Below are 11,838 nucleotides of genomic sequence, written 5' to 3' on the forward strand. Positions count from 1 at the left end.
ACATAGAGGAACATAATTATTGGCAGAGTTGGAAGCGTGAACTCTTAAATCCACACATTTTACAAAGTTCTCTTTCTAGAATATTGCATTTTAACAGTCTGCTGAAGAGGATTTCTTACCCATGAAACAGTAACTTTACCAGAAGATCATGCCTCATTTATTGTTTTGTCCTCAGCCCATAGCATGATTCCTATAACAGAGCAGCTTAATGATTTTTGATGGTTGCTTAAAGCATCTTTTTACAATTAATCTGTTACATGGACACTGGGGGAATCAAAAAGAAAACAAAGTGGTCATTTTATTCTCTTCCACCCACTAAATAATCCATATTTCACTATTTTTTTACTCTTATTCTTTGAGGTAAACCTTTCATTTGGATTCTGTCAATCTCTATTGCCCAGTTTGGAACCATCTTAATTTCCCCCACAATCCCCTTAAAATGCAGTATCTCCATCAAGGCTGGATGTTTAAGTGATCAGTTAAAGAAGCTCCCATAATTTGCCTCTTAGCCCCTTTGCATGTTCATATGTGTTTTTATAGAGATTTCTTCCCAGGTGAGATTTCTCTGAATTTCCTGCTGTTGTTTTTCTAAAGATAAAATCCTCTATTTTAGCCTGAGACCATGGTTCAGCTTTTACTTTTTTTGAGGTTCATTTCCTTTGAGCTGGAAACAGTCAAAATACGTGCAGGTTCCAGGGACAGTTCTTACTTATTTAACAGAGGCAACACTTTTCCCGGGTGGACCAATGATCAGGCCTCAGAGTATTTAAACAGTCTCCTGTCCTGACTCAAAAATGCTTCATGCTTGATTGATAGTTCCATGTTATAATAAATTATTATGCTGTCTGCCCAACATCCTTCTCTTTCATCAGTTGCCCCTTCTAAGCTGGTGAAGATATTGGTTATACACAGTTGCTTCTCCCACCATTTTGCTGCCCATGTGACTCAATTGGGCCAATCAGGTTACTTCCTTCGGCTCCTGTGATACTTCCTACATGCCCAAATGGCTCAGATTTAGCCAATCAGAGTCATCCTCAGGAATTTTGCTGAATTTGTTAGGAAAGAATCCCCGACTTCTCTTGGTAATTGTCTGTAGGATGACAGAAGCTTTGAGTTGATTTGTTGGGGTCTATTTTTGACATTACATATGAAAACATTGGTGGGACAAAGGGAACCAAAAGATGTGTGGAAGGGAAGGAGAGAGAGAGAAAGAGCATTGAGAACAATGTTTGAGGACGACATCCAGTCATATTTGAAAAGTTGAAAAATTCTCTTTTATTCTGTTTAAGCTAGTCTGAATTGGTTTTGTTAAAATTATATCATAAAGACTGCAGGTAAACAAACAAACATGTTCCTAGGTTATTTATACAAGTACAAATGATATAAGCTTTATAAGATAAAGGTGTACATTTTTTTAGCCATTTTAAGGTTGTATTTTGAAATCTGCCATCTGAATCCACTGAACTGAGCATTATCAAACATTACCTTTGAACAAATAAAAAATAGTATGCACTTAGTGCTATAAAATGTGCATGACATTACTTTTCCATAAAAGCAATTTCTATAGTCTACCCTTAGATGAATGTTCAATGAATTCAGGATCCAATGACTTCTAGGGAATTCAGCTAAATAATTAACTATGTAAAGCTGCTGAGAAGAATTGGGAAAGTAAATAAACTATGGTTCAGGGCTAGAAATAAGATTATATTCAACATAGTATTATCTAAGAGAGTAAGAGGACATGGCAAGAGCAGAAATTTCAAATCAATTATACTAAAAATAAAGTAGGTGATTGGAAACAACCTCAGATCACAGCTTAGGTACCACTTCCTCTGAGAAACCCTTCTTCATGGCTGTTAGTACTTATTCCTTGGCCAGTAGTTACTGCACCTAACTGGAACTGCAGGTTTACTTCTTGACTCCACTATGGGACAATAAGCATTTTGAGTGCAGGGACTGTCTTGTTTATGGCTATATCCATCTTATTCATCTCAGTGTGCAATGCCTGGTCCATTCAAAAGGCATATTGAGCAATAGAATGTGTCTGTTGATAATGTCACGGGGATGACTGCAAGGGACCTGTGGTCTGTGATCCTTGTCCTCTAGGGTATTGTTCTTTTTGAATCATCAACCATCCCCCTGATGTTGATTATCATGCTATGTTATTTATGTTTCTTCTGTTGATGCCTCAGCCAGAGTCCAAAGTTCAGAAGAAAACAAAATGATGCAGCGGAACGTGTATGATGATTTCTTTACCTGACCCAGGCTTCTCTCCTTTCTGCACATATACATGTTAAACTTGGAGAGAAAGAATGTCTAAAATTGTCAAGAACGGCTCCAGTCAGTTCCTAAAGGCTTAATTTCACTTACAGTTTCCTAATTACACTGTGAGTATTATTATTTACATTATATAGACAATCAAATAAGACTGAGAGCAACTTCCCCTAAAACAAGAAGCTCATAATGAGCCAGGACCTATATCTAATATCCCAAATTCTGTTTGTTTGTTTGTTTTCACTCAACACTACTTAGAACAACTTCAACCCTAAAATTTTTCAAACAAAATTTATAATAAATTAGTTTGTTTAGAGTTATATATTCCTTGACCAAAAAAAAGCAAATTCAGTGACACTCGTCTGTTAATTATCAGCAATAGAAAGGTTACTGAGAAAGCAAAGTACCTGCAAATTTTATGTGGGCAAAACTCATAAATAACATGTGAGTAAATGAAAGCCATCATCAAACTACATTCTTGGCTATAAAAAGAAGCTGGTTAAAGTGAGGTGGGATGATTATCATGTTAGGTCCATTTACTTCTCCAGAGTTTCTGGCAAATAATTATTTACCAGATGGAATTTTCTCTAAGAGATTTCATTTACTTGACTTCCTCTTCACTGATCCTATTTTTTTTTTTCCATAAAATTGAATCTACTTAAAATTAACTTCTGGGATACTATTTGGGAGAGAAACACACATGTACTTGATTCCAGGGGGAAAACAAACGATTGTCTAAATACCAGCCTAATCCATAGCATGGAGTGGAGGCACTGTGGCTATCTATTCTCCATGAGGAAGTCTGGGAAAGCAGAATAAATGGTGTGTGGAAAATCCAGAAGGGACCTCTGTCATAGAGTCTAAATTATGAGGTGTTTTCAGGAAACAAGTGTTTTATCCCAGGTCAAGGCCAGCTGGGGTTGGAAAGGCAGTCTCTGATGATTTGACATTTCCCTGATACCTCCTGGAGGAAATACGCATGTTCCTAGAGGGGAGAGTGCCCTGGGCTGACAGCTCATGTCTATTTTCAAGGCACCATTACCTACAGCAGGTGATGAAACACTGTAAGTTTTAACATGGTGAAGGTAGGAATAATTCAGAAGGGTCTTGCCCTCCTAGGCTGAGATAACTACATTTCCTGTGAGTCTTTAGCCCCCTACTTCCTATGTACACACACACCAACATATAGAACAATTCACATGCACGTGTGTGTGTGCGCAAGTGGTCCTAGGCTCCCACACACACATAGATACTGCCAATTTCTTAACTTTGCACCTTTAAAAAAGTCTTTAAATGTCGGTATTTTGCAACAAGGAAAATAATATTCTGAAAATATTAGGCTATATGTTTTATTGCCCCTTGAAGCCTTCCACCTCCAAGGCTGAGCACTGAATCATATGACCCCTGGGAAGGTGTGGGTTTGGGGATGTACCACCTGGAAAAAGAAATAAAGATTATGATTGTTAAGAATTGAATATTTTTATCCCCCTTAAAATCTATATGTTAAAACCCTAATCCTAGTATTTGGAGAAGGGGTCTTTAGTGGGTAATAAGGGTCATAAGGGCCTTTAGGTCATAAGGGTGGAGCTTTCAGGATAGGATTAGTGCCCTTAGAAGTGGAAAACTTACTTCCTCTTTCTGCCATATGAGTTTACATTGAGAAGATGATTGTCCATGAACAAGGAAGAAGGCACTTGCTGGGAACAAGATTGACTGGCACCTTGATCTTGGACTGTCTGGCCTCTAGAACTGTGCAGTGTAAATGTATGGTGTCTCAGCCACTCCGACTATGGTAATTTGTTACAGCAGCCTGAGCTATGACAATGACGAAAGGAATGTCCTGGTTATGGAAGAAGAGAACATAAAAATGTAGGACCTACTGTCCTAGGGGATGATAGCTGGAGAAAAAGTAAGGAAACAAATAGTAAAGGCTGTTCTGAGGATTGATCTAAATCTAGGGAGTCACCAAATGTGGGTTCCAGGCCTCAACAGAGCTCCCTGTTTGGATAATGAGATCCCATTTTAGAGTCAGTCATCAAGGCAGATGGCCTAGTTCCCAAGAACTTTGCTATTACAGCTGTTCATTTCAAAAGTGAGCATAAAAGGATGCATTCAAATACTACATCAGTCTATCTTAGACACCTAGCTGGATACCAGCAAGAGATCAAGGGCCTCTCTAGCCCCGCTTCCTAAGTTATAGCCCCTCCATTCAAGCATCATTTGATGAAAGAAGAGGAAGAGGTGAGGAGGGATTCCATGAGGGAGCAAATGTTGAACTGACTGACAGGGGAAAAATTACCCCAAAGAAACTGCATACTTCCAAGGAGCTGAAACATTAACAGGCCAATTACAGTTAAAGCCTGTTGCTCCCACACTCCACCCCCATCAGCTATCCAGCAGAGTGAGAGCTGATGAAAAAGATCCTATCCCCTGTAGAAAATAAAGCAGTTCTTTTTTCTTTGCACATTTGATATGTTAATTGTAACCCTACCAACATAAGTAACAACCGCATCACAGTTTGGGGGTCCCTGCTAGGACAAATGTAGTTTTCAGGGTCTGTCATTGTCTGGGCCCAGGAAAAGCATCACAAAATAAAACTTCTCAATGCAACCTGACATCTTGCTTCTTTCACAGCCTACCAGTTTGGTTGGTGCATGTTCAGAAAATGAAAAATGCCTTTTGGCCTACGTTTCCCTGTGCAGATAAAGATCCTAATTGTGCCCTTACAAGCTGGTACATCAATCTGTGTCAGGTTTCTCATAATATTATATCTGCAAATGAGATCTTGAAGGTATTGTTCTCACTTTCACCTGATGACAGAACAGAATGCTTCATTGAAAAATGGTAAAGAAGGATGATTGAGTTCAATTCAGCCTGAGCAGTTAAGTATGTATAGTTTAGGGGAAACGGACTCAGAAAACAGAACAGAGTTTTCAAACACACCAAGACTGGCTGAGGCATCTGGAAAAAAAAAAAATCCCTTGGAGATTGAAAGCATGTGATGCACAACAAAGACAGGAAGAAGACTCAATCTTTATGTTTTTACAGCTTCTTTTTTTGAGGTTTTTATTTTTTATTATAGTTGATTTACAATATTCTGTCAATTTCTGCTGTACAGAAAAATGACCCAGTCATACATATATATATTCTTTTTCTCACCTTATCCTCCATCATGTTCCATCACAAGTGATTAGGTTTCTTGACTGCAATGGAGAAACCCAGTTGCCAGTGATCTAAGAGTCCCATAGTGTTTCTCGTTAGTACCTGATACTACTTGCTGAGAATGTTGAAAATCTTTAAAACAGTGAGATAAGAAGATGTTAAATACCTAATACACTCCTTACAAATATAAGGAGTCAGGAAGAAAATAATCAAAGCATCTAGAATAATTGGATTAGAAGTTAGTAGATTTTACCCAAATTTCACTTTTATTATGGTGTTTCTTTCTTTCTTTTTTTTTTTTTTTCCTGGTGGTATATTTACTAGAGTTAATAATGAGCCTTTGTATTTATTAGCATATTTATTCCAAGTAGCTCAGAGTCTCCACAGACATTCTTTTATTATTTCTTGCAACATCTCTATAAGGTTTTTGGCAAGAGGATAGGTATTATCCTTGTTAAACCTGGTGCAGGAAAAGCAACTGTTTTCAAATGTAATTTACAAAAAGCACCTCTTAGGCTGAAATATAAATTGCTGTTGAGGAATTCTCTCTTGGGGATGTTTTTCTCCCTTTTCCCCTTTAATTTAAAATATGAGACTGTCATTCCTGTCATTAGTTATTGCCATAACTTTTTCCTCTTCAGACCAAGGTCAAAAGTCTCCCGCTGTTAGTCTATCCAGGAAAATGCTTGAACATACACAGCCACACATCATGCATATTTATGCTGCACAAGTATTAGAGTAAATATAAGAGGGATGAATTATTAAGGGCAAAGTAAGATTGATGAAATGCTGTTAGCTTGGATATTTGACTGATTTGTACATTTATAAGCTGACATGAAGCAGTTGAAGGCAAAGGAAACAAACTTGATCTTTATGCTAACTCCTTAAGAATGATAAGTTTTAGGAATTGAGAATAAATACATATATCTTATATATATACATATAAATATATATATGCATATACATAGGTTTATATAAATATACATATGCACACATTAGTGAATTATTTCAAGAAATGCTCAAGAGCTTCTACTTGTATTTGTGAGAGTGCCTGGGCCAATGTACTATGCCAAGCAGGGGCTCGCATTGCCCCTTGGTTCTTCTGTAGCTCTTTAATTGAATTGTTCTTTTTAAAAATTCCAGAGTTAGTATTCCAGCACCACCTACACCCAATCATCAGTGCCCCTGTCTAGAATGAAGGCTCATTTTCAGATCTTTGGCTCTGGTGTGGGTGGTAAATGCCATTGCACTCCCCAAGTGGCTTCTTAGAGGCAATCCTCTTTCCATGTTAAATAGCCCCATTGTTTGGTGCTTAAGGTTCATCATGCTTCACAAATCCTGAAAGTCAACTCTATTGGTGACTAAGATTCTGGTAAACAAGCCCCAGTAGATTTCAGTGGAAAATGGTCCATTTTAGCTAATAAGCCTGCCCTGTCTTATTTCATTGGAACTCTTCTCTGATTGCTTTGTAGTGGTTGGACAGAGAAATGACTGAGTGTTCCAGTCCACTGTAGCAGTCTGTTATAATTGGGGCAAAGGGGTACAGCACTGGAAAGATGAATAGCAAGAGATGATTTTTCCTCCTATGAGTTCTGAGAACTAGATGCTAAAATGAAATTTTGGCTAGGGATAGGTCTGGAAAATGAGTAGATGGGAAGGAATTAGTTAAAAGGCAGGGTGTGAAATTCTTCTAGAAATCTGAATTTTATTCTCAGGAAGAGAAGACCAATTCTCGTTTCCAGGGCAGATAGAATCCTGCTTGTGGTGGTATCCCTTGGTTATTTCTCTTTCTGTGGTAGAAGAGGTTGTAAGTTGTCAAAAAGTAAAAGAAATTTGTTGTGAACTGAACTTGGGTCCACTCACCCACTTCACAGCAAAGCCAGTCTACTGACACAGGACTGTGGTGAAGAAAAGTACAGTGTTTATTTGCAGGACACCAAACAAGGAGAATGGGAAGCTAATGCTCAAAAGACCTGAACTCCCTGATGGCTTTCAGGGAAGGGTTTTTAAAGGCAATATTTGAGGTGAGGGTTGCAGCTCATGGACTTTTTCCTGAATGGTTGTTGGGGAGGTAGCGAGGCGATGTTTCAGGAATCATTGCTATCAACATTTTGGTTCCAACCAGCCTGGGTTTTAGTGCCTGTGGTCAGCATACAGTCACCATCCTCCCCATGGATGGACGACTTAGTTTCTGTGGAATAACTCAAAGGTATGTGCCATAATGCTATCTATATTCTTTTAGAAGGAAATAGGATGCTGTTTTATCACTGAACTATTGTTTTTTTGCCAGTTTTTTCTTTGTTTTTGCATTCTCTCACTTCCCTAATTAGTTACTGCTTGAGTCTGTGCTTTGGAGCGCCACCATTTTCTTTGATACTCCTCAATATAGAGCAGAATATGGGAGGGGCAAGAAAGGGAATAAAGCTTTGGATAGAGAGGGTAATGATAAACTTGACAGGGGAGCTCAGTTTTAGGGGGACTTGGTTTCAAAATCACAAACTAAGACATGCCGCCAAAAATCATGATGCAGAAAAGGTGCTACTCTTCAATTTTGCACAAAGGGAATCAGAATCCTTTTTTTTTTTTTTAATTGTTGATGTTATTGTCACCTAAAGAGAGTAAAGAACTTCTGTTATATTCTTTAGGAAAATGACAACAGCAACCAACAACTTATTGCTTAATATGATTTGACTCTTAAAATTACTTTTCACACTGACAGACTCATGACATTCAGAGTGGTAAAACCGTGTACCCACCAAATAGCCTTATTTCACAAAGCTACATTTAAACAGAAGATTGTCACATTGACCGGTTATCACTTAAAAAATAATTATTTCTTCCCTATTGCTTATAATAACTACCTTAAAGCTCAAAAGTGAAATCTATTTCCTCACCTCAATTTTCTCTCCTCCATCAGGTTTGCACACACCGTGGGACTTCTGGTGACTGCTGGGCTGCTGGCATTGATCTTTCATTTCCCTGGGGGAAAGAAAAGTGGGCTTGAAATTTTACCTTTGCGGAAAAATATCACACATTTTGCAAGAGGATGTTCTTTCTTCTAATTTGGGTTATTTTGTATGATTAAATAGTCTTATGCTGATGTAACAGTCATATATCCATTTATATATTTATGTACTTAAATATTTATCTATTCATTCATAGAAACTTTTTGTGCCATTCATGTGCCAGGCATTATTCAAGGTGCCTGAAATGATGCTATGACTATAGCAGATGCTGTCCTTACATTTGTGGGGCTTTTGGTCTATCAGTTTCCAATAAATTGGGGAGAAAATTGTACACAGTGTTCACTGTGAGGTTGCTCTCATTTTCATATAAAATGATAAGAATATTGTCACTAAAGAAGATAGAAGCAAGCAGCAATAAGGAGCTCACCCTTTGGAGTCACTGATCTTGACAATAATCTCCTAATTACTTTGTTCAGTTCTTTCACTATGAAATGGATTTTTCAAAATATTAGAGCATTCTGAAAGGTGAAAACAAAGGAGTCATTATGGTATATTCAGATTTTTGAAGTTATGTGGAGACTAGGGATTAATCATTTTATTATGTATGTAGTCTACATCTAGGTAGGAATGTTCCATCTTAGACTGGGATTGGACTTGATGATTTTTAAGCCCTGGGGCAAAGTTAAGTTCTATTAACTAAAATGCACAATTACGCATCCTGGTATCTGACCTCTTCAAAAACTTTTGAATTCTGTGCGTCAGGTCAGGGCCAAGGAGGGAGCTCTGGTCTTGGTCTTGGTATGCCATGTGTGAGATTTGGTGGGAATGGGCTGACCCTGGTCTGCAGCTTTACTGAATGCAAATTTTCTCTTGGACTCTGCACTCGAGACCAGTGGAAAGTTCCACTTCCAGGAAAGTGAAGGGCAACGGGAGACCAATACTTCTGCGACCTTTCACTTGAAAGCTGCTCACCCCGGTTTTATTGCTTTTTTCAACACTGCATCAAAGCAGAGAACTTTAAAGTCTCAGTGAAGGAGGAGGATACTGCTTTTCCAGGGACCAGGGTGGCTTTAATTAAAATTGGGTTTTATTTTAGAATGTTTTGCCTTGCATTTGAACCTAAAAGAAGTGAAGGAGACAGAGAGAAAAGTAGAACACTTGATCATCTCCCTAATGGCAAAAAGATCAATTAATTTACAACGAGCAAAAAAGAACTACATTACAGATTTACAAAATGTTCGTTATCCATGGACTTTGCATATGAACCATCATCAGCTTAATACCCAAGGCAGAGATCTGACAGTTCCAACACTGAATTCAAGGACCCAGTTGATAAATTAAAAATCATTTTAAAATTTAATATTAAAATTGATAATTGCTCTGTGGGAAATAGATTTTTCTGAACTTCCACCCTTTTCCTGCAGTGCTGAGCAAATGCAAAGCGATAAACTGTCCATTTGTCACAATGATAGATAGACGAATCCTGCTTTTACCCTTGTTCCACAGTCCTCATACATTTCAATTATGGAGAGTAAGTGCTACTACCATTTGTAACATGAATCCATATTGTCTTCTATAATTCTTTAGGGCTTAAAGAACTCTCCTTAGGAATAGAAAAAAGTCCCCCAGCATACCCATACAACTGCTGGGATGTATTGCCCTTCCCTTCAAGGAACGTGGCAGGAGCACTAGAACAGAAAGTTGGTTGTCATTTGTTTCCTTGGCATGTGGCATAGAAAGTGGTGTCTAGGAATAACTGCTAATCTTCAAAATCAAGGGAACAACTAACTAATGTCAGTCCTACTGAATCCTCCTCTGCCTGGCTAATGCTGGTGTCTCCTTCAGGTTTTAGCATAATTGTCACTTGAAGTAGTATTATTGGATTATTCTTCTCTGTTTTTCAATTATTTCCTTCACCTTGTGTCTTCAACAAGTACTACATAAAAAACTATTCATGACACTTGTTAAAGAAGGATAAGGCAGACTTGATTCGGGGGGACTATTGTGACAGGATGGGGTTTTGTAGTAGGGAAAGAAATTGGGCTCAACTATGAATATAACAAGGAAATGTGGGAATTTACAGACAAGGAACAGGGTAAGTAGGTAGAAAGTTACTAGAAGGAAGTGTCAGGATTAACTGGCCATTCCGGCTAAATCAGTCTGATAGCATTCTTGCTTGAAGGCAAGCCAGGGTGATTAAACATCACTGGGGGATTGTGGAGGATGAAGAACCTGATTAAACATTGAGGATGATCAGATTTTGAGAATGGGGGATTCTGACTAAACTGACATAGTAGGACTCTCTCTAGAATTAAAAAATGTAGAGATGAACGTGAAAACTCAAAAGTCAGGCCTACTTGCAAAGATAGTTATAAGGAGCCTGTCTAAAATTTGGTCAAGGAGAAACACATTTTGCTGAGAGAACTAGAATAAGTGGGGTTTATTTTCCATTCCTTTGATGCTAGGTTTGGTTATATGACTTGCTTTAAGCCATTGGAATATTAGGGGACATGAGAATAGCAAAGGCCTTAAACATGCTTGTGAGGTTGGGCTGGATCACTTGCCTTCCTCCACTCCATCATGAGAAGATAAAGTTCTGGAGTTCCTGTTGTGGCTCATTAATAATAAACCTGACTAGTATCCATGAGGGTGCAGGTTCGATCCCTGGCCCCACTCAGTGGGTTAAGGATTCAGCATTGCTGTGAGCTGTGGTGTAAGTTGCAGAAATGTCTCAGATCTGGCGTTGCTGTCCTTGTGGCATTCAATTTGACCCCTAGCCTGGGAACTTCTATATGCAGTGGGTATGACCACCCCCACCCCCCAAAAAAAAGAAGATGTACAAGTTCTAAGTAGTAGTTGTTGGTCCTGAACCCTGGGCTCCAGAATGAGGAACACAGAATAGCCATGTATGTCCCTGACTGAAAGTTTGTAGCCAACCCTAGCCAACCCAGAGTCTGAAGCAGAACAGCCCCAGGGAACCCACAGACCTGTGAGTGAGAATAAGAAGTTCTTATAATTGAAAGCACTCAATTTTAGGATAGTTTATCATTCAGCATTAATTACAGCCATAGATGCCTAATCCATAATTCCCTAAGGAAAACCTCCCATGGTCTTCAGACTACATGACTCTCCACTGCATTTATTACAACTGTAATTTATCAATGTCTTGTTCACCACTCTACATTAGCACAGGGCATACAGTTAAGTTCTCAGTAAGTGTGTGTTGAAGAATAAGTTTCTCTACATTTCGTATCATGTCCAACTGCCTGGCCTTATACATAATGTTCTTAGGAAGCAATCTTGAAAATATGTGACTCTTTCCAGCAGGGTCTATCCTCAAGCATTTATGATCCTTAGCAGTGGATGACAGATTAATACATGTTGTGAGAAAGAAGAGTTCAGTGAGTGCAAATCTGGGAACTGAACACAGCCGGCC

General features: G+C 38.5%; 1 long non-coding RNA gene across 1 annotated transcript in view; it reads left to right on the top strand.

Annotated features, from left to right (window-relative positions):
• Window positions 1–8,737, top strand: part of LOC146402825 (uncharacterized) — a 105,246-nt gene extending 96,509 nt beyond the window's left edge. The window contains exon 6 of the long non-coding RNA XR_014807915.1: window positions 8,354–8,737. This is a non-coding gene — a long non-coding RNA (uncharacterized LOC146402825). The remainder of the gene's footprint in view (window positions 1–8,353) is intronic.
• The last annotated feature ends 3,101 nt before the right edge of the window (window positions 8,738–11,838 follow it).

The sequence above is a fragment of the Sus scrofa genome, chromosome 6 (genome assembly GCF_054392235.1).
Source record: "Sus scrofa isolate SSC_HxYL_T2T_F1_AM1 chromosome 6, Sscrofa_HxYL_maternal_Yorkshire_Landrace_v2.0, whole genome shotgun sequence".
Lineage (NCBI taxonomy): Eukaryota > Metazoa > Chordata > Mammalia > Artiodactyla > Suidae > Sus > Sus scrofa.